The sequence below is a fragment of the Canis lupus genome, chromosome 24 (genome assembly GCF_011100685.1).
Source record: "Canis lupus familiaris isolate Mischka breed German Shepherd chromosome 24, alternate assembly UU_Cfam_GSD_1.0, whole genome shotgun sequence".
Taxonomy (NCBI): domain Eukaryota; kingdom Metazoa; phylum Chordata; class Mammalia; order Carnivora; family Canidae; genus Canis; species Canis lupus.
In genome coordinates, this window is record NC_049245.1 from 1,449,896 (window position 1) to 1,471,567 (window position 21,672).

The following is a 21,672-nucleotide window of genomic DNA, read 5'->3' on the forward strand; positions in this document are numbered from 1 at the left end:
TGAGAGACACAGAGAGAGAGGCAGAGACATAGGTGGAGGGAGAAACAGGCTCCATGCAGGGAGCCTACTGTGAGACTTGATTACAGGACCCTGGGATTAAGATCTGAGCCAAGGCAGATGCTCAACCGCTGAGCTACCCAGGTGTCCCGAATTTCATGTTTATATTGAGATATACCTTCACTGCAGGTTACTTAATACAAATAAAAAATAATGTAAAATGTCTCACTAATAGTTTTATATTGATTATGTGATGAAATTATGCTATTTTGGATCTATTGTGTTAAATAAAATAAACAATTAAAATGAATTTCACCTATATATATTTACTTTGTTAATATGGCTACTGGCAAATCTATAAAATTATATATTCCTAAAAAAAAATTATATATTCCTGGGAACTGACCTGCCTTGGGCTCAAATAAATAAATAAATAAATAAATCATTTTTTAAAAAGTGAGATGACAAAAAGATGTGTATGACATTCTATAATGCATATTGACACCGGGTTAAATGGACAATGGCAGGGATGCCTGGGTGGCTTAGTGGTTGAGCGCCTGCCTTCGGCCCAGGGTGTGATCCTGGAGTCCCAGGATCAAGTCCCACATCTGGCTCCCTGCGTGGAGACTGCTTCTCCCTCTGCCTGTGTCTCTGCCTCTCTCTCTCTTTCTGTGCCTCTCATGAATAAATGAGATCTTAAAAAAAAAAAAAAAGAACAATAGCGTGGGGAAAAATAAAGATCCTTTACTGGAGAAATCCATGGAAAGAAGTTGACATGAAATCAACAGATGTCCTTCAACTCTCAAACAAGCACTGTCAAAAGAGAGAGCCCCACACCAACCTTCAGGGGTCTGCCCAGACTTCAACCTGCACGTGAAATACATTTGGGTGGTGCCTTTGGGAGCAAGTGGTTTGGGAGCCAGAATACAGAGGGTCAAGAGGAAATAACAAAGGAAGATAAATCAACAGAGGGGCCTTGTGTGAACAACATGTGCTCTGGCCTCACCTGAGTATTCTTTTTATTTCAGTTCTCTGCACTTAGGGAGATGTACAAAGTTCCTTTAAATGCTGTAAAGATTTTTGGGTTGCCCTTCTCAGCCCATGCTTTTCTCCTTTCTTGAATTCCAAAAATGTGGTAACAAAATTTAGCAATGCATTTCCCACTGGGGGCTCCTGTCCTGCAGTTTCTAAATGGAAAGCTCTTTAGAAATGAAACAGATATCTGATCACTCTGATCATGAGATCAGTAGTGTTTCGTGGCTGGTGATTGGCTCTTCAGGACAGCACCTGAGTGCAGAGCCCTGTGCAGAGCCCTGGCCGAGTATGCATGTATGTGCATGTGACAGAGACGACAGAGACAGAGAGAGATTGAAGAGGGGGTAACTTTTTCCTGGCTTTTTCTTTGATTCCGTAGATGTAGTCATAGGGTTAATTTTAAGGCTTACCCACTGGGTGCAGTATCTTCAATTTTATAACTGGAATTGATCTAATTTTGTCTGAGGAGGCTGCCGAAAGCAAATAGGGCACTTGTTGGGTGAGATGGGGTGCCCATATACCACTTATAGAAGAAGAGAAAGCCATCTGAGCTGTCAGAAATACTCATTTGATCAAGGCATCACTTTTTTCCTGACATACCCAGATTAAGGCTGTAACCCCTGGGGTTTGGGGCTGTAGGCACAGCCACCCAGCCAGCCTCTTTGCCTCACATCGTCTCTCTTTGTCTGTAAATAGCACCGAGGAGCAGCAGGTTGGAGGCCCAGCTTCAACAGCTGACCGAGCCAGGTGTGTTTCCATTGGCTGCAGGGGCCAGGGTGAGCTCTATTTTCTTCTGTACATAAAGATAAGAAGCCAAGGGCCCCCTTCCGAAAGCAAACACATTTAATTTGAACCACCACCTCCCCATGATTCACCGGATGGAATTTACGATGGTGTTTACCCTTTTCCACAAAAGTAGCAAATGAATCAGTCCTAATAGGAAATATAAATCCTTAGCAGATGCATTTGGAAGCTCACAGGGGAGATTTTGCTGAGGAGACCACCGGGAGTCCAGAGTGTCCCCTCTCCAGAACTATAAAGACTGGTCCAGTTCTCTGGAGGAGAAGCAACTCCAATGACGAGCAAAACAAGTCTTTGCATGTGCCAAGTTCTGCTTGGCCCCTCTTAGCAGCGGGAATCCAGACAAAACTCCAGGAATGCTTTGCTGGGCAGCTGTGGTACATTCAAAGCGGAGAAACAGCCTTAATCTTTGCAAAACCAACAAAGATAAGCAATTGCTTTAGCTGGGTTGAAATTAGCCAACGCACTGCTACACAATGTCCTTGTGACCATTATCCAGGCTCTGACCGCCGAATGGCACTGCTCAAGTATGCTGGCAATGTTTAACAAACCATCTGTCTTGTACCTGTTCCCACTGAACAGGAGCCTTTGTCTGAGCCCTGGCCCCATCCAGCATGTCTGCTGTCTGCTCGCCGACAAGTGACACCACACCTTCTCTTTGCATCATATCAGTTTCTCAACACTCTTGATGATGGTTTGTCCTTCTACGGAAAGAGGACAGTTTTGAAAGGGGATATGGATTTTCCGTCTGTCCATCTATTACATTACATTATCACTGTGTGTAAAAGCCTTACTTGCCTATTTGATTTTTCTTCTTTTAGGAGGAATTTCTGTATTCATTCAAATGTAAGTATTGCCGATTTAATTTTCTTTCTTGGTTAATTGTTTCCTTTTTTTTTTTTTTTGAAGACTTTATTTATTTATTCATGAGAGAGACACAGACAGAGATTCAGAGACACGGGGAGAGGGAGAAGCAGGCTCCATACAGGGAGCCCGATGTGGGAGTCGATCCCAGGACCCCAGGATCACGACCTGAGCTGAAGGCAGACCCCAACCATTGAGCCACCCAGGCATCCCAGTTAATTGTTCTTAAATTAGACCCACACCCTCAATATATTTTTTATACCCCAGTAAAAGGTTTTCTGCTTATGTTACCTAAGGGCTAGGTTGAACTATTTGAACTTTACACTTTTGTAGGCCTAATGCAGTCAGATATTGGCATCTTCATATGGCTCCACATATATAGATTTCCTTGTCAACTTGCCCATTGTGCTTTAGAGTAACAGCATAAGAAGATAATTAAAGCAGTTCATGGATTTTATTTTGTAAACAAAAATTTTTAATCAAGCAAAATAATCTTTTCAGAATTGATTTCTCCTGCTCTGCCTTGTCCTGCTCAGAAGTAATATGTCCCCATGTTCGTTTTCTACATATCACAATGTAGACACACAGTTGATCCCTGGACAACATGATTTGAACTGTGAAGATACACTTATATGTGGATTTTTAAAAATAAAAACAGTATGGGGCTATAAATGTATTTTCTCTTCTTTATGATTTCCTTAATATATTTTTTGTCTCTAGCTTACTCTATTGTAAGAAGACAATGCATAATACACACAATGTGCACAATATTATTAATCAATGGTTTGTGTGATCAGTAAGGCTTCCAGTCACAGGAGACTATTAATTGTTAAGTTTTAGAGGAGTCAGAGTCATAAGTGGGGGGGTGGTGTCCTTTACCCCCACATTGTTCGAAGATCATACTGTTGGCTACAACTGTCTCTGGTATGTCTTCACAATGGTAACCATAGAAATCAGCTTCATGGTGATGCTGTCCTTGAAACTCACCCTTCAAGCCCTCACCCCAGCGGTCCGACCTCAGGCCTGGATGCCAAGCACCACCTAGCTGCCTTATCTCCACCCCTCACTTGGACTTTCAGGACATGCTTCTTATCTATCCAGGAGACTGGGTTTGATAAGGGGTAAACAAAAAGTTAGATGCACAGGGGCTCCAAGAAGCATAGAGTATGGAGTTGAAAATAGCTCTGTGTTTGGAGATCTTTAAACATATGTGTCCACACTCATGTTCTAGCACCCAGAGATCCCCACCTTTATTTCATTATGCTCATGGGCATGTCCTAAACTCAGAGCACACAGATCAAGTTGAAGGAATCCAAATGCCCACGCTGTCTTTCTAGAGGAAATTTGGAAAACAAAACAGTTGCTTTAAAACCAGCAGCACAACAAATCTTGTCCTTAAATCTAAATCTTCACTGAAGGCAGAAAGGAAAGCAAAGATAGAGGATGGGAAATCTCTTCAGATTTTAACTTCTGGAATATCTTGGGGAAGAGAAGCAATTGTGGGAGCAGTCTAACAGATTGGTGGTCCCCACTGGGGGCTCAAGGAAAGAGGAATTCCTTTATATTTTTAATCTCATCCTTCAGTTTCAAGTTTGGTGTATGTTCTACGCTTTGTAAGGTAATCTAATATTAGATTTAATTTAATGTTGAATTAACCTGTTGAATTAATATATTTTACTATCATATATGTATTATTCACTAAACAGTTAAATGTATATATGCACTATATATATAAATATATATATATAAATTCATTCATGAATGTATCCATTCATCCGACATCTGGACTGTTTTCACCTTTTGGCTATGGTGAATAATGCTGCTATGAACGGGCCAGTACATGTATTTGGGTATCTGTTTTCAGTTTTGGGGGCATATACCTTGGAGTGAAATTGCTGAGTCATATGAGAATTCTGTGCTAAAATTTTTGAAGAGCCACCAAACTGCCCTCCAGAGCAGCTATACCATTTTATTTTCCCACCAGCCACATACAAAAGTTATAGTTTCTCCACCTCTTTGCCAAAACTTATATTCTTTTTTCTAAAAATGATTATGGCTCTCTTAGGGGATATGAAGTGGTATCTCATTGTGGTTTTGATTTGCACATTCCAGGAGTCATCTTTGTCCACATGATACCAGGATGCATTCTCTGGTATTTGTCATCTGGAATGATCTTTGGATCATTGGCCCTCCACGGACGCCCCCTGGCATGTCCCAAAACCACCAAAAGGCTGCATGTGCTGATACCTCAACAGGATCCCCCTTTCTCAAAGGACATTATTGCCACCAGGAGTGGGAGTGGCATGTATCTGACAATGAGGGGGATAAAAAAGAGGTTTTCGCTCCAGGCTGAGAGGAGTAGGGTCCTGACATCTGCACAGTGGGGGTGAGCAGGTTTTTGGAAGTCAGAGAATATTGTGAAGCAGATGACCCCATGTTGGGCCAGAGTCCTGGAGCCTTAGCTGGACCAGAGAGCACAGAAGTGTGTGTCCTGAGTCCCCAGGCAAATGGGAGCATCCTGATGCAAGAGCAGGTGGGCAGACATGGAGCCCAGTGACATCTCAGGAACGGAGGAGCAGGTGAGTAATGTGGGATCAGGACAGGAAGAGTCAGGGTCTTGGAGTCCAAATACATGGCTGGTTTTCAGAGAAACAAATCCAAGAGCAATCCCTGCTTATGAGCCTACTGCTTTCTGTCCCCTCTCTAGGGTTTGAATGGTGATACTCACTGTGGCTGCACATCAGAATCACCTGGAGGCTTTGAAAACTCCCAATGCCCAGGCCAAGAGATCAGACTCATTGCATGGGGGACGCGTGGCCAGGATTTCAGCATTCCTCAAGTGATCTGAATGGATAGCCAAGGCTGAAAAAAGTAGAATTTTAGATTTAAAACAGGGTTAAAAATAGACTTTATTAGATTGCTGTTTTTATTATAAAAGAAATATGGGCACATTATAGAAGTTTGGATGGAGCAAGGATGTTGGGGGAGGATGTCACCCCATAGTTGCCCCATGGCCTCGGGGCTGCTATATAGATAGTGCATCTGTGCCCTATTTGGGTCTCCATTCCCAGAAGGGTGGATGAGGGCTGGCCGCCAGGGCAGGGCTGTACGGCGGAGGACACACAGGATGTAATGTATTTTCTGTGTCTGCGTCCCTGTGTGGGCACAGTGAGGGCTGCACTCAATAAATGTTTGTAGGATGAGTGAATGGAAGCAGGAAGGCATGAATTCATGAAAAGCGGCCTAAGACACGGTCCCTGCCCTCTAGGAACTTACAAAGGGGCAGTTGAATAGACATTATAATGACAATAATCGGATGGCAATAACAGTTCCTGCATCAGTGGCTGTGTGTGTCTGTGCACGCAGCCCTGCAGCCAGGGAAACCAGGGGAAAGTTTTTGAAAACTCTGTTTTGTAGCTAGGGCCTCTCTTATCTTTATTAATGCCCTGCAAGGCCCTGACACACTGCCCCCTTCTTGACAAAACAGGTAAACAGGAGCAGAGCAAAAGCCAAGGAGGCAGGTTGCCTGTGGTACCCAGAGCCCACCTGAATGGTCACTGAGAGGGCAGTGAGAGTGGAGAAAACTCTGCCTCTCCGATATGGAGTTATTCTGTTGATTGTTTGTTCTTTGCTTGTTTGGCCAAAATTCCCCAAGCACTCTGGCCTACAGAGGAATTAAGTAAGCTGATAAACCTCAAGTTCCTTGTCAGTTAAGGCTTCCTCCTCAGAAATGGTGGTCATGGTGTAAAGAACACTAAAAGGACACGGGAAAGCTAGGGACTTGTCTTGTTTTATTGTCAACTATCCAGATGACCTTAGCAAATTTCCATACCTTCTCTGACCTGCAGAGCAAGCAGCAGTTTCTGTTCACTTTCCTTGTGTGGTGGCTGCACACGTTCAGCAAGATGGAATGATTGCCCTAAAAGGCACCCTTGAATCCTTAGGTGCTCTTAGCCTCCTGTTACTTACTGTGCAGGGGGTCCACAGGTCCCTTCTGTCCCAGGGCTGGCCCACAGGCTGGGTGTACTGACTTTGGCAGGGCTGCTGTCACACCCCCCTGCCACCTCTTATACACGCGGGGGGAACGTGGGCGATGCCAGGAACCAGTAGGTACTAGACTTCTACAAGCATGCTGAAGAGTTACTTATACACACAGCCTTATTAGTCACCACTGGTATAATTTCTCTTCCCATTTCCCTGTTAGTCCCTGGCACCCCTCTCCTGTTCAGAGGCAAAATGACCTTTTCCCCCATGGCCCATTCTGCTTGTTGTTGTGGTGGTGGTTAATAAATCTGGATCAAAATGTGTTTGGGTGGCCTTAGGTGACCAGTGAGGGTGAGTTGGTGAGGACCCTGGGAACATTGACCCCTGCCAGTCTAGATCCCTTCTATCAGAGGGCACTGGCAAATGTGTACTTTGAGCCTACTGGGTGGCTCTCCCCAGAGTGGTTCACCTGTGCTGGTCATCTCGTGTCAGGCTGACAAAAGCCGAGTGACAGCCAGCTTGCCTACATGCTGTTTGAAGAGCTGGAATGTCAGTTAGCTTTTACAATTTTTTAAAAGTTATTTAATTTTATTTTATTTAAGATTTTATTTATTGATGGTTAGCCATGCCACAGAGCTTCTCTGTGTACTTTCACTTCAGAAGTGAATTGGAAATTCCAACTTATTTCTGAGCTTCTTAAAGGGAGAGAAGCAGTAAAGTAAAATAAAAGCCTTAGTGGACGTAGAAGAGAAGATGCCACACTTTTCTCAGCTTTGCTGATGAACTGCTCTATGGCTGACTAATTCTCCTCTGTGGGCCTCATTTTTCTCTTCTGTACAATGGGAAGTTTGGATGACTCCTACGTTTCTCAAGATTTCTTCAGAAAAATAACTGGCCCTATTTTCAAATAACTTTGTTTTGTTTTGTTTTAGATTTTATTTATTTATTCATGAAAGACAAACACACACACACACACACACACACACACACACACACACAGAGGCAGACACAGGCAGAGGGAGAAGCAGGCTCCATGCAGGGAGCCCAACGCAGGACTTGAACCCGGGACTCCAGGATCACGCCCTGGGTGGAAGACAGATGCTAAACCACTGAGCCACCCAGGGATTCTCGCAAATAACTTTGTATGGCACAGACCTCAATCTGTAAAACTCAAAAAGGAGATATTCTACTAGTTTAATGACTAGCTGGTATACTAATTCTAGTTTAAATTGGTAACATTTGCTTATCCTAAAATCACCTATGATAATTTTATGGTTAACATATAAACATATAGCTTTTATCATATAAAAAGGTAAATCATATCAAATTCAGCATGCTATTTTTAAGGACAATTTTATTGGTTGCACAGCCTGTATAACATTTTGAATCACAGCACTGAGCAGTTGTAAGTGCTACCTTTCTTTAAATTGTATTATTATTTTTAAGATTTTATTCATTTGAAAGAGAGAAAGAGAGAGCGAGAGCACAAAAGGAGGTCAGGGAGAGGGAGAAGCAGTCTCTTAGCTGAGTAGGGAGCCTGATGTGGGGCTTGATCCCAGAACCTCAGGATCATGACCTGTCTGAAGACAGACACTTGACCAACTGAGCCACCCAGGTGCCCCTAAGTGCTATCTTTCAAGGCACAATCTACCTATAATCTCCACTTCTTTCTCTGTGACAGGAAAGGGCAGGTGAAGCTGTCTTTTGAGGCTGGGGCCAATATGTCTTCAGGTGGTGGGGAGTGTGCACGCCATTTCTTTTTAAAGATTTTATTTGTTTATTTATTTATTCATGAGAGACAGAGAGAGAGAGAGTGGCAGAGACACAGGTATATGGAGAAGTAGGCTCCATACAGGGAGCCTGACGTGGGACTCGATCCTGAGTCTCTAGGATCACACCCTGGGCTGAAGGCAGTGCTAAACCACTGAGCCACCCGGGCTGCCTGTGCGTGCCATTTGTAATTCCAATCTCAAAATCATTTCCAGAATATTAAAAAAAAAAAATCCAAGCAAATGTTTTCTGGCCACTCAAACACACATTAGGGAAGCAAGATAAACAGAACATGTTTAAACCCCTGAGCTGCCCTCAATAGCCAGCCTAGACAGCAAACATCTGGGTGGAAATATGAAAATACTTTGACATTGGTACTTTCTCTTCAAATTACACAGAAAGCATTAAGACAGTGATTTTTTTTTTTTTGTAATCCCACATTTGTTAGGATCACATAATATAACCCTGTAGACCTACTTCTGTTAATTGACCCCTGAGCCTTCAACAAATCAGCACAGAAGTGATTGTGTCCTCTATCATCTTACTCTGGAGGTTCACTCTCCCTCATGCTATCAGGAAAAGGAAACTTTTCATTAAATAGCTTGACTGGGTCCTCATACACAGAGGTGTTCAGAACCACATGCCTGGTCCAAAAAATGCTTACCTGTTGCCACTTTCCTTGCTCCCTGCAATCTCTACTTGCTAACACTTCTATTCACAGTGATTTGAAATAAGGGGAATCATCTTGTTTTGAGGCTGTGAGAGGCACTGCCTGCTTTCTCACCAAGAGACACTCTCCACCTGGTAAGGGGTGGGGCTGGAGGCAGGAAGGAATTAGAGGGCAGAGCTTCCTCTGCATTGCAAAGTTGCCCTTGCGGACCACCCAGCAGTGCAGACTAGGGAAATCTGGCCCAGTGGCCTGGCAGGAGTTTGGTTCTGGGAGGCAGTGATGTATGGTATGGAGTGATTATGTTTATACACAGGTAGCTGGCACAGCAACACTCTGGTGCCTACCCCATAGGTGCACTTAATGCCCATGGATCCTACTCTGTAGGTCAAGAGACAGCCAGCAGGTCCTACTTGTGCATAGCTGCCGTCCCACTGGGGGAGAAGGGCTGCCTGTGAACTCTTCTGCTCCCTTGGTTTGGGTCCTGCCTGTTTCTCTGAGCATGAGCAACTGGTAAGATTCTTGTGTTCTCACAAATGAATACTGGAACTCCAGCCAATACTTCACCAGCTGCTTGTGTAAGGAAATGGCCATTTTTTTTCTGCTGCTGGAGGAGAAACGGATGCTGGAGGTTTGCCCATACCAAGATACAATATGGCATCATCTTTCTGAGTAATTTCAGAGATTTTTCAGGGGTTACTTTCAACCATATTTGTGCCCTACACATCAACGATAGAATTCACAAGCTATGGCTCTCCTGTGTTCAGAACAGATGCAAGCCAATGCCCAAGAGGTGCCAAGAGGGTCATCAGCATATTCAATACCAGGTGCTGCCTGCAGGTGCTTTCTGTCTCCTCACTGAGACTGTGAGAACATTTTTAGCTGGTTTAATACAGATGGTTTCGTTCTGCCTAGGATGCAGCATGAAATAGAGCCCTGCTTCTACGCACACATGTACATACAAACGTGTAAGACACCTACAAACCATTAACACACATATGTTAACCAGGTAATTGGAAGCCTAGGGATGAACCTGGCCAATTACAAGAATTTCTGTAGAATTCTCCAACCCTAAACCTCTGCTTAGTGAAAAACAAAAGGCAATGTGGGATGTGGGAGGGTGGTTTCAAACACTTGTGTGTCCAGTATTGCTTATGATGGGGTAAAATGTCAGTGTCTAGGGCAGCATGGTCAATAGAACTGTCTGTGAGGATGTTGTACTTCTGCCCTGTCTAGTACCATAGCCTGCAGCCACCCACGTGTGGCCTCTGAGCACCTGACATGTGGTTTGTGTCCCAGAGCAGATTCAAGGGCTTGAACTCTAGTGATTGTGCAGCATGGCTTTATAATCACCTCTATCTGAAATTTCCTACCTTTTCACCAACGTGGAGTTCCCAGACAATCTCTAACTCACATCAGGACTCTGACTTATGCCAACATTCCCGTGTTTGAATTCGGAACTCCCCTTTCCATAGTTGGCCCGTAGATGGCTCCCGGCAGGGAGAGCCTTCCCATACCTTTGTGGGGACTGAACCCCGAACCCCTGCTGTCAAGCAAATTCCAAACAAGAATGACACTGTGAACCTCAAGATGTTCAGGTACAATTTTTTAAAAAAATTTTTATTTATTTATTTGAGAGTGAGAGAGAGAAGGAGCAGGGGGAAAGGGAGAAGCAGACTCCCTGCTGAGCAGAGCCTGACATGGGGCTGGATCCTAGGACCCTAGGATCATGATCTGAGCTGAAGGAAGATGCCTAACCAACTGAGCTCCCCAGGCACCCCTAATTTAGTGCTTTAAAACTTGGGAATGAGATAATTGTGGTATTGCTTCCAAACAATCTGGCCTCCTGAAACCTACCAGATCATGGAAATGATGCAAATGGTCCCTGGACAGAGCCCAGTGCCCTGAGGACCAAAGTCTGGCTTCTTTAACAAGACCTGTGAATTCTTTACTGGGTGGCCCTGCCTTCTAGATCTGTGTCCTCTCTGATCACTCTCCTCTGTGCGCTGGGCAAGCCAAACTCTTGCTTGTTTCCCCAGACACCTCTTTGCACCTCTTTTATGTCATCCCCTGCTGGGCTGGGCTCCCTTTCCTTACCTAGGTGTCTCCTCTGGGTTCAGAGCCTTGTTCACCCCCAACCCAGCATCTGCTGTCAGCTCCCCAGGAGACAGGTGGCTCTATCCTACACTCCACAGAGGCCTACTTTGGGGTTCCCCTGTCTCCCAGCTGGCACACCAAGCAGGAATTGGGACAAACGTTGGTGGTTAAATTCAAAATGGGAGTTTCAAAGGCTGCCTCAGTTTCCTGAATGGCTTTGAGTAGAAGTTTCCTCACTCTGCCCCTACCCCCACTCCCACCCCACCACATAAGAAAAAGAATGACTTCTTTGTTCTTCTGGGGCAAACTTTTTTTTTTTTTTTTTTTTTTTTTTTTAATCTTGCTCAGCCTGCCCCTATAAAAGGCTTATCTTCACTGCTGGTAGGAGACATTTTAATTCCTTCCTGTTTGCTGATCCTTGCTCCTCAAGGTCCCTCTGCAGGCACCAGGTAACGTCACCAAGGAGTTGTTGGAGCCCATCTGTCACCTGACACACTATATTTATAGTCATGATAGCTTGGGTGCTGGCCACCCAGACCCTGGGAGTCACTTCTAGCAACACTTCCAGAGAGTAGCCCCACCTCTCCTCTCAAAACCCACCTCCTAACCTCGCAAGAAGGTATCTTCTTGATCATTTGACTTTGCAACTCCTCTTGCTTCATTTCCTGTTGGCCATCTCTTTTTCCAACCTTTTAGGTTTAGAGTGAAGTTATGGTAATTATCATTTTAGAATTTTGCAACATGGCTTGACATTTATGGAGATCCTGCAGGGGTGTCAGAAATTATTAACCCCTTCTGGGAGTCCCTGATTTAGGCTTTAGCCATCAGCTTTGTTTTGCCATGTTGATCACCCTGAAGGTTTCAGAAAAGAAGGTGCTGAGAAATGTCTGTGCTGGTTTGGGGAAAGGACTCTTACATTAAAAAAAAAAAATTGAGACAAATAAGATGAAGCTTTCTATTATAAAAATGGTGTAACTGAATAAAAGGATCTTTGGTACCTGGGATCCTGTGATGTTCTTTACTTGTTTCCCATTTCCTGGTCCTGGGAAGCCTGAACTATGAGTATCACAAGGATGTGGCATTGAGGAGGAAGAAAAGATATGGTGAATGTTAAGGGAGAAGAGACTTATGAAAGGAATTGGACTTTTTTTTCTACTGTCCATAGTTGGAGGAGTGAAGATTTGGAAGTGGGTTTTGGAAGACCAGAGTAGTATGTATCACCAACCAGTCAATCTCAGAAGACAAGCACAACCTACCATAGAAGATGGACCATGATGGGGGAGCTTGGAGGTAGATCTATGGGAAGCTATTTCGTCAGTGTAGCTACCACTACTGATGTCCAATTCAGTTCTTGGTCAGCAGGGCAGAGGGTCAAGAAAATGAACTAGACGCAGAGCAGAGAAGAACCAGGACAGGTTGACTCCCATCAGGTACTTCTACCTCTGTCCATCATTGTATCCAACCACTTGGCCATCCCTTGAGGGTAATGGTCACACCTTTGCTTCTGCAGTCCAAAACTTGTACTAATTCCTCTTTTGATCAGTGCTAACCCAGAACAATACAGAAATAGGGATTCTGGAAAATTTTTTTCCCAGGTTAGCTAAGTTGACACAGCATAAACCACCACAGATGTGTTGAATCAGGAGAACTGTCACCCCAAACAGCAGAGCTGGAGTGAAAAAGAGCCATTGCTGAGTGGAGCCACTTCTGAGTGGAGAAGGTGAGAATGCGGTGCAGAGCACCAGCCGGCAGTGCAGGGCAGCCAGGTGGAAACAGGAGGGGGATCGAGGCTGAAAGAGCAGTGCACAGCCAAGGCCATGAGTGTGTGCCTTTGTGTTTCAGAATGGAGCATGTTGAGCACTGTGATGAAGAGGACAGCTTGAAGGTATGTGCCTTGAGCTGGTGATAGGTGGTTTCTGTAGTGAGATGAATCCTTGGTTTCTTGGGGGTGTGACTATGGAAGGTTACCCCTAAGAATAGCAGATCCTAACGATCCCATTCTTCTAGTCCTCAGCGTTTTACCCTCGATCTCTACATCTGAACCACAGGCACCTAACCCCCAACTAAATTGCATAGGCGGCATTTGTGCTGGTTGTTATGATTAGGTCTATAATTTTTGAGGTGGTTAAAGAGGAAAAGTCAGTAACTTTCCCAAGACATTGGACACTAGCAAAGCTGGAACTCAAACCCACATGTCCTGATTCAAAGTCTAATGCTCTGTTCATTTCACCTGGTAAAAAGGAGACAGCAATTTTGTTCTGTCTGTTGTACCCCAGGCAACAATATATATTCAAGATATATTCAACAATCTATAGACATCCCATATAGAGAGCATGATTTTGGAGTTGGTTTTTCAGTGCTGAGGATGGAGGATCGTAAGCTCACTCATATTTTTCTCATAATGGCCATTTCAGATTGGCCGATGATAGCATTCACACAAGTAATAGAAGGCCTTTGGGGCTGAATTAATTGTCTCCAGTAAACTGTCAAGCCAGCACCTAGATATAGCCCAGCCTCCTGGGTCCACTGACCCTAAGTAGAGAGCATGGGGTCTCTGGGTCGGTGTAAAATAGGTAGTGATGAAAAGAAGCAACAAGGACTCCAAAGAGGGAATGGGGGGAAGGCTTGTTCATGGTACAGGAGAAAAATTGTGGTCATTTCAAAGGATAATTTAAGAGGAGTGATGGTTTGGAGCCCCTCACCATCATCCCTATACACCTTTTCACTCTCTTTACATTCCTTCCCTTCTGAAATATTCCCTATCTGTGTCTTCTGTGTCCCCGTATTCTATGGACCTCTGTGATCACAGATGAAGCACGTTCACATCGAAGCCTTAGAGATAGGCAGTTTTTTTTTTTTTTTGAGATAGGCAGTTTTTGTGGGTAAAATAGACAACTCTAAATATAAGACAAAAATGTCAAGTTGAGGTGATTCAAGTTTCCCAGAATTTCTTTCAGTTTCCTTCAGTGGCAAGGACGATCCTCTAAGGTACCAGGACCACCATGTAAAGGGGAAGGCAGAGGCTACCCATGCTGGGTTAGCTGGGGCTTCCCAAAGGTTACTGCTGAATTGCAGGAGGCTGCAGACTTTGGTCACTGTCAAAATCACATCCTTGCCTTTACTTTCTCTGGTGTTCGGCTGGGGAAACTTTTGGCAAGCAAAAAACTGGGGATGGGACACCAAGGAAGGGTATCAGATCTGAAGGCTATTCCAGATTCAAGCTGTTGTTTGCAGAAGAAATGTGTTCTTAGAAGCAAGTAGCCCATTGGACAGCTGTTTGCAAGTCCTTAAAAAAAAAAAAAAAAGAAAGAAAAACGCTGTGCCTGTAAAAAACAGCATCGGCAAAACATCTGCTGAATACACAGAGGGCTCCTGGTCCCTGGTAGGGGGTGGGGGATGAGGAGGTCTGTAAACAAGATCTGAAGCAGGTGTGCCCCAAACAGCCACTGTTGTCCCTTGTCCTTACTCACACCAACCCACATTCTAGATGAGGACAAGCGAGCCACGTGGGAGAGGCAGCTGCTGCCATCAAAAGGGAGAGGTGCCCATCAGATTACCCAAGCACAGCACCTGTGGGCTTGCTCGAAAGATGGGCAAGGTTATGAAGCATCATGGTTGGGAGCTTCCTGTAGCTGAGGGAACAAATAGGGCAAGAGAATCCTCAGGGCAGGGGTGGTGGTGGTGCGGGGGGGTGGGAGGGGTTGGGGGTGTGGAGAGGACCTTTTTGCAGGGAGGTGTTTCTTATAGATCCTGTGAGCATTTCATTGTCAGGGCCATCTGCCTGTGAAACCACTACTCACACTGGCAAAAGGTCTGAGGCTTTTTTAACTACACCGTGTGACCAACAGCCAACGATTACCCTTTGGTATAGAGGAACTTCCACGGTGTCATGGCCCAGGCCACTCTCAGCTGATGAAAGAGCACCCTCTCTTCTCCAGAACAGATGAGAAATATAACAACAACAGTTTCTGATGTTTGTGGAGTGATTTTCATTTTCTAAAACATGTTCACATCCATTACTGCATCACACTGAATCTTCCCAGCGCCTCTATTCAGTAGCCCCCACTTGTATTGCAGAGCAAGACCAGAAGCTGAGCTTGGCCAAGAGGGCTAGAGTTAGTAGAGCTCCACTCAGCTCACAGGGTGGCTACATGCCACTGGGTACTTCTCACCTCTAAGGGTCTCAGGTTTTTGTCTGTCTGGGAGCTGATAATCACTCCCACTTCATAGGGTTTTTCTCACACTTTCACAATTCAGTGGAAAGTTTGTGGAGTAGTGCTTGGCACCAAGTAAGAGCTCAATACATACTGGCAGTCTTTACTCTCAGCATATCCTTCACTATTCCCCACCAAGCTTTTCAGGGACACTGTCCCCACCATGCCGCCTCGACTCCTTCTCACTTATGTCAACCTGTGTCTAAGGCTCTCTTAGTCATGGCCTTCCTTAATCACTGGCTACAGCCAGCAACTTTTGGAATTTACTGTTATGGCATTTCTGGCAATCAACACAACTAGCATCACCTCCATGATACTGGACCTCTTCTGTCCCTCCCCTCTCTTTACCCCTGGGCCCTAGCCTGTCCATGGTGGATGCCACTTCGGGACATGTGTTCACACCGCCACCTTATAGAAACAAAGAATGGAGATTTTGAATGACTTACCAATGGGGCTAAATAGTAAGAGATTTTAAAGCCACTTAGTGAAAGCTGGTGTTTAGAATCAGCCTGAATCTTGGAAGTTAATTCAGAACAATGATATATTAGTCTGCTTGGGCTGCTGTAACAAAATATCAGACGTCTGTTTCTCACAGTTCTTGAGGCTAGAAAATCTAAGGTCAAGGTTCTGGCAGATTCTGTGTTTGATTAAGGCAGTCATCCTGGCTTGAGTCCTCACATGGCAGAGATAGAAAGAGAGAGAGAGACAGAGAGAGAGAGAGAGCGAGAGAAAGCTCTCTTCTTTTAAGGATGCTAATTCCATCGTGAGAGCTCCATCCTCAGGACCTCATCTAAACCTAATTATCTCCCAAAGTCCCCACCTGCAAATGCCATCCCCTTGAGAGCTAGGGTGAATTTGGGGAGAAAGAGATATTCAATCCATAATAAATAAGAATTATTTTCTTTTAATAATAGTCCACGAGCTTGCTCCACTAAGCATTCTCATCATTAGAGGCAGAGTGATGCATACTCTGTACATGCCCACAGGTTCTGAAGAGCCTCCCTATTTGCACCAGGACTCAAAATAATTGAGTTTGAAGAATAACCCAGTACATCCTAAATAGATGCAAAACTTGGTTCTGGTACAAACCAAACAGTGCTACTTAAGTATATTCTTACAAAATATTCTCAAAATTCTCCTCTTGCTCGTGTAAAGGTCTCCAAAGACCCCTGTGTATAAGAAATTAACTTTTTAAAGTTTATTTTTTAGTAATCTCTATACCCAACGTGGGGTGCCAGCTTATGACCTTGAGATCAAGAGCCACAAGCTCCTCCGACTAAGCCAGTCAGGTATTCCCAAGAAATTAATATTTGCCATCATGGCTTAGGAGTTGGGGTCACCACGAGGGGAGGGTGAGTTCAGGAATGGGAAAGAGCTAAATAAATTTTTAATGGTTTCCCTCAGGATTACATAATGAAGAATCTCAAACACATAAAAAGTCAGATGCTTTGTTCACTGAACAGCAGCCACTCAGGGGTGCCTGGACGGCTCAGTCAGCTTAGTGCCTGACTCTTGGTTTCACCTCAGATCAGAATCCCATGGGCCGTGAGATCGAGTTCTTCTTTGGGCTCTGAGTTTGTTGGGGAGTCTGCTTGGAATTCTTTCTCTCTCGGTCCTCTCCTACCCTTCCCTCTCTCTCTCTAATACATGAATACATCTTTAATTAAAAAAACACCCAGATTCTATAATCATTAACATTTCCCTTTACTTATGTTCTCATGTTCTCACCATTCTACCCATCCCTCATTGTTTCTGGTAGATTCTAAAGTAAGTTTTACACATTCATGCATTTCACATCTGAACACGGCAGTATGCCTTTTATTATCAACTAGGGTTCAATAAATGTTTGCAGTTTTTAAGGTAAAAAGTTATATATAGTAAAATGCACTCACTTTTTATTTACGATTCACTGAATTTTGATAAATGTGGACACCTCTGAGATCTAAGTCCTTGTCATGATAAAACATTTCTATTACCCCAGAAAATTATCTCCTGCCCTTCTTAATTGGTTTTGTTGTGCTTTCCTTTTTTACCATAGTTTAATTTTAATTGTTTTAGAACTTTATATAAATTGAATCATACAGCACATTGTCTTTTGAACCTGATTTCTTTCACTAAGCATAATGTTTCTGAGGTTCATCCATGTTACTAGATGTATCAAAAGTTCAACCTGTTTCATTGCTAAGTAGTATTCCATTGTTTTGATGTCCCACAGTTTATCCTTTCATCTGTGATGGACACTTGCACTGTTTTCAGTTTGGTGTTATGAATGGATTAAACTTCTCAGGTTTATCGTAAGACTCCTAAATGGTTGAGTCATCCCTCAAGCCCATCACAGGTAAACTTTGGATGTGGCATGAAATTATCCAGAATGTATGCTTTATGTTTGAAGCATTACTTTAGGGACAGAGTGGGGTAGGGAAATGGGAAATTATTCTCTATTTGATTATCGAGGGAGAAAATGAGTGTCCTAGGAAATAAATCCTTTTGTGGGGAAGGTGATTGTAATAACAAAAGGCACATATCCATATTTGTGCTTTTTAAAAAAAAAAACTAGGGAAAATGAAGTTTTTACTTTTTGGCTGATTTTTTTTTTTTAATAAGAATAGAAAAGCAGATGATTTTCCAATAGCTCATCCAAAATAGTAAATGGAGATCAAGGTAGTCCAGGGTCCTTCCTCTGTGAGGGTCAGTCCCAAAGTCAACAGACAAGGCAAACTTCCAGCATGTTGGACATTGGGATATGTCTCAGGGACTCCCTTTCAAGGCTGAAGGCCTTACGTCCAGGTGGCTGAAGAATTCCCACAGGCATCTCCTACCCAGAGCCTGTTCAACTGAGATCAAGGCTCAGTTTCCTTGCCTCAAGTAGGAACTGCCCTAAAGTCCAGCGCAGCTCCAGAACTCCCCATAGGATTGGCTAAGTCTTTCTTTGGGCCTCCCTCTCCTGATCTGCTTCCTTCCCTTTGCTCTCCCAGCTGGAGATCTCATTCCCTGATTAAACATCCTGCTAGTTTCCATTTCAGTGTCTGCTTGCCATGGAACCCAACCTGCAACATCTGTTTAGTAGATTTTATTCTTAAAAATCTTATCAGAAGGGGCCATGCTGGAGATGAACATTGCTCCTTTTGTGGGTGCCAGGGGTCAGGATTCCCTCCAATCAGAACAGACAATGGGGCATTCAGTTGAACTAGAACAGCAGAAGCAGCATTGGGTTTGCTCTTAGGAGCAGTTGTATAGACAAAGACACCCAAGGGTAAGATGGCTATGTCCTGAGAGGCACGCAGGAGGGTGAGCAGGAGAATGCAGAGTCAGTAGATTGTGGCTGGTGGGGAAGGAAAGTGGGATGTATGCCCTGCAACCCTGTCACCAGCTCCTTCTTCACTGTGCTGAGCATGTTGTTGAACTTCCTTGGTTTCCGTGCCATTCTACGTGAAGAACGACTTTTCTCAACTAGTCTCCTGAGGTCAAGATTGGTCCAAAGAGAAGAGAAAATATCATCCTACAAGAAACAGACCCAGAGGGAAAGGCGGTTTCAAAAGCTTTACCTGTTGTGACAGTCAGATGTAGGACATCCCGAGTGCCTGTGTTTCTGTGCATTTGCTATTTGCATGTTTTGTAAAAATTTGAGATGTGTCAATAGAATCAAGGGAATCTCCCCTCCTTCTGGAAAGGTGTTATTAACCTGATACTGTATAAGGAGGGGGCAGCTCAGTTGGTTAAGTGAACTCTTGGTTTCAGGTCATGATCTTATGGTTGTGAGATCCAGCCCCGAGTTGGGCTCTGTGCTCAGTGGGGTGTCTGCTTGAGATTCTTCTGTCTCCCTCTCTCTCTTTCTCTCTTCCCACTCTCATTCTCTCTCTCAAAACCTGAGGAGTTAACTCTGGGAAACGAACTAGGGGTGGTGGAAGGGGAGGAGGGCGGGGGGTGGGGGTGAGTGGGTGACGGGCACTGAGGGGGACACTTGACGGGATGAGCACTGGGTGTTATTCTGTATGTTGGTAAATTGAACACCAATAAAAAATAAATTTATTAAAAAAAACCCTGAGGAGTAAGAAAAAAATAAAATGAAGGAATAAGGTAAAATATATATACATATAAAACTGAGAATAAGGGCAGATAAGACATGGCGGCAGAGGTTCTCCAAGTGGAGTCAGTCGCCAGGAGGTTCTTGCTCCTTAGTGCACCTCAGGATCTCCTGGAGGAGTTGTTAAAACCCAGATTCCTGAGATCTACTGCAAGGGTTTCTGAACAAGCAGGCAGATTCTGAGATGTTGTATTGCTAATGAATTTCTAGGTACAGTTGATGCTGCCAGTCTAGGGATCACACTTTGGGAATCAATGATTTAAGGCATGAGTTAAAGTAAGAGTGTGGCTTCATTGAATTGAACATATAAAATGGTTTTGTACAATGATAGAGACATTAGGATGTTAAGCATGCTACAGACATGAAGCAGTAAATGCATTTAGTACACTTCCTGGTTCTTTATGATCACAGTCTATCCACCTAGCTCCCCAGGCTATTAGGAAGATGGGCTCCCATGAGGAACCGCATGGCCCACATGGGACATTTGCAAAGCCTTTGTAGTGGAACCTCCCAGAGCTCATGACAGCTTTCTTCTGCTTTTACAATAAGCCCACTGGACAGCTGCAGTCTCTGGCCCTGGTGGGAGCCTGTTTCTCCAGGCTAGAGTATGATTGTATGACAAATGGAAAACACCAGGGAGAACTATGGTTGTCCAAGAAGCAGCCTCTTGCTATCTTATGGTTAGACGTTTCCATGACTAGGGCTCTCATTTGGAGCTGTGTAAACAAGTGTTCACCTTCTTGCTCTTCCCCTCCCCCACTTCTGCTTCAGTGAAGTGTGTTGTGTGTGATGCTGTTCATGCCCTGCCCATATCCTCCTGGCCCTCCTGAGGTCATCTGCAGAAAGTTTCCCTGGCATTGAATGCTTTGTCTGTGAAAGGGCCTTCTCTGAACAGAGGAATGCATGCCCCAGTGGATCAATCGCTCAGAGAGCTTGAGTGTTTACACCCCCAGAAGAAGCCCTTAATCCATGAAGTACAGGAGTTGGTAGGAAAATGGCCCAGGTTCCCTTCCCCTTGTGGGACAGTCCGGGATTGGGTTCCACATGCTTTCTCGCTGGGTGCCCTGTAGGTTAGGCTCCAGTCATCCACTGGTAGCCTGAGAAGTAACCCACCCTTTGTGGCTCTCCTCCCTTTCTCTCTCTTTCTTTTTTTTTTTAATTTTTATTTTACTTATGATAGGCACACAGTGAGAGAGAGAGAGAGGCAGAGACACAGGCAGAGGGAGAAGCAGGCTCCATGCACCGGGAGCCCGACGTGGGATTCGATCCCGGATCTCCAGGATTGCGCCCTGGGCCAAAGGCAGGTGCTAAACCACTGCGCCACCCAGGGATCCCCCTTCTTTCTCCCTTGTGGCTCTCACCCTGTTTCCTGGGATCATGTTCCAAGTAAACAATCTGTACTCAAGTTCTTTACTTAGTGGTTGTGCCAGTGGTATCCCAAACTAAGACTTCTCTGTCTTTGCCCTCAGGAAATGAGACTATGCACAGCACAGATCCATTTCTCTTTTGATTCAACCCACTTTAGCAGTTACAGGAGAATGTCAATATCAATTAATATCCATATATCAATTTGACCTCCATTATCTGGCCCAAATGGTCATTTTAATTGCTGGTTAAATCTTAAGAAGGAGTAATTCGGATAATCCCCTACCCCCGAAAATCACAGAATAGTTTTCTCTTCTGTCCCTTGGAGGTGGTGAAGTATATTTGTCTAAACACATGTTTAGTCAACAGCTTTGCCGCTTTCAAAGCCAACGCAGAGAAACAAAGATGGATTTTTTTTTTATAGTAGAGTCAACTTTAGCTTTCTACACAAATGTGTGCTCGATGAGCCCAGATGAAATGAACTATGCAGGGTATAGACTTTGGTCATGCTCCCTGTATGGAAAGCATTTTGAAAAGTCGAGGCTGATTTACCACAGACTGTGCTCATTATGTTAAAACTGATAACGTTATTTGAATTGGATACTTTCCACATTCTAACATCCAGGCATTCTGAAATCATCAGCTTTTCCTCCCTCTGGAGAGTTTTCAGATCTGGGACAAAGCTCTACCAGGATGTAAATACTATAGCATTTCTTCATGTGACAGATAAATGCAGAGCACACTTCCTTTAGATGCTGTATTTATTTGTGGTACCTGTCTTATCTCTTGAGCTG

General features: G+C 44.2%; 1 long non-coding RNA gene across 3 annotated transcripts; it reads left to right on the top strand.

The window, feature by feature from the left end:
• The first annotated feature begins 1,471 nt into the window (after nt 1–1,471).
• LOC111092157 lies at nt 1,472–20,748 on the top strand. 3 transcript variants are annotated; one of them, XR_005377454.1, is made up of 3 exons: nt 1,472–2,679; nt 3,199–4,315; nt 5,405–6,160. It is a non-coding gene; the product is annotated as an uncharacterized LOC111092157 (long non-coding RNA). The 3 variants fall into 3 exon arrangements; XR_005377455.1 differs by lacking the exon at nt 1,472–2,679 and adding an exon at nt 20,694–20,748 and having other exon boundaries at nt 3,664–4,315; nt 5,405–5,568; XR_005377456.1 differs by lacking the exon at nt 1,472–2,679 and adding an exon at nt 6,185–7,194 and having other exon boundaries at nt 3,664–4,315; nt 5,405–5,568.
• Nucleotides 20,749–21,672: the final 924 nt, after the last annotated feature.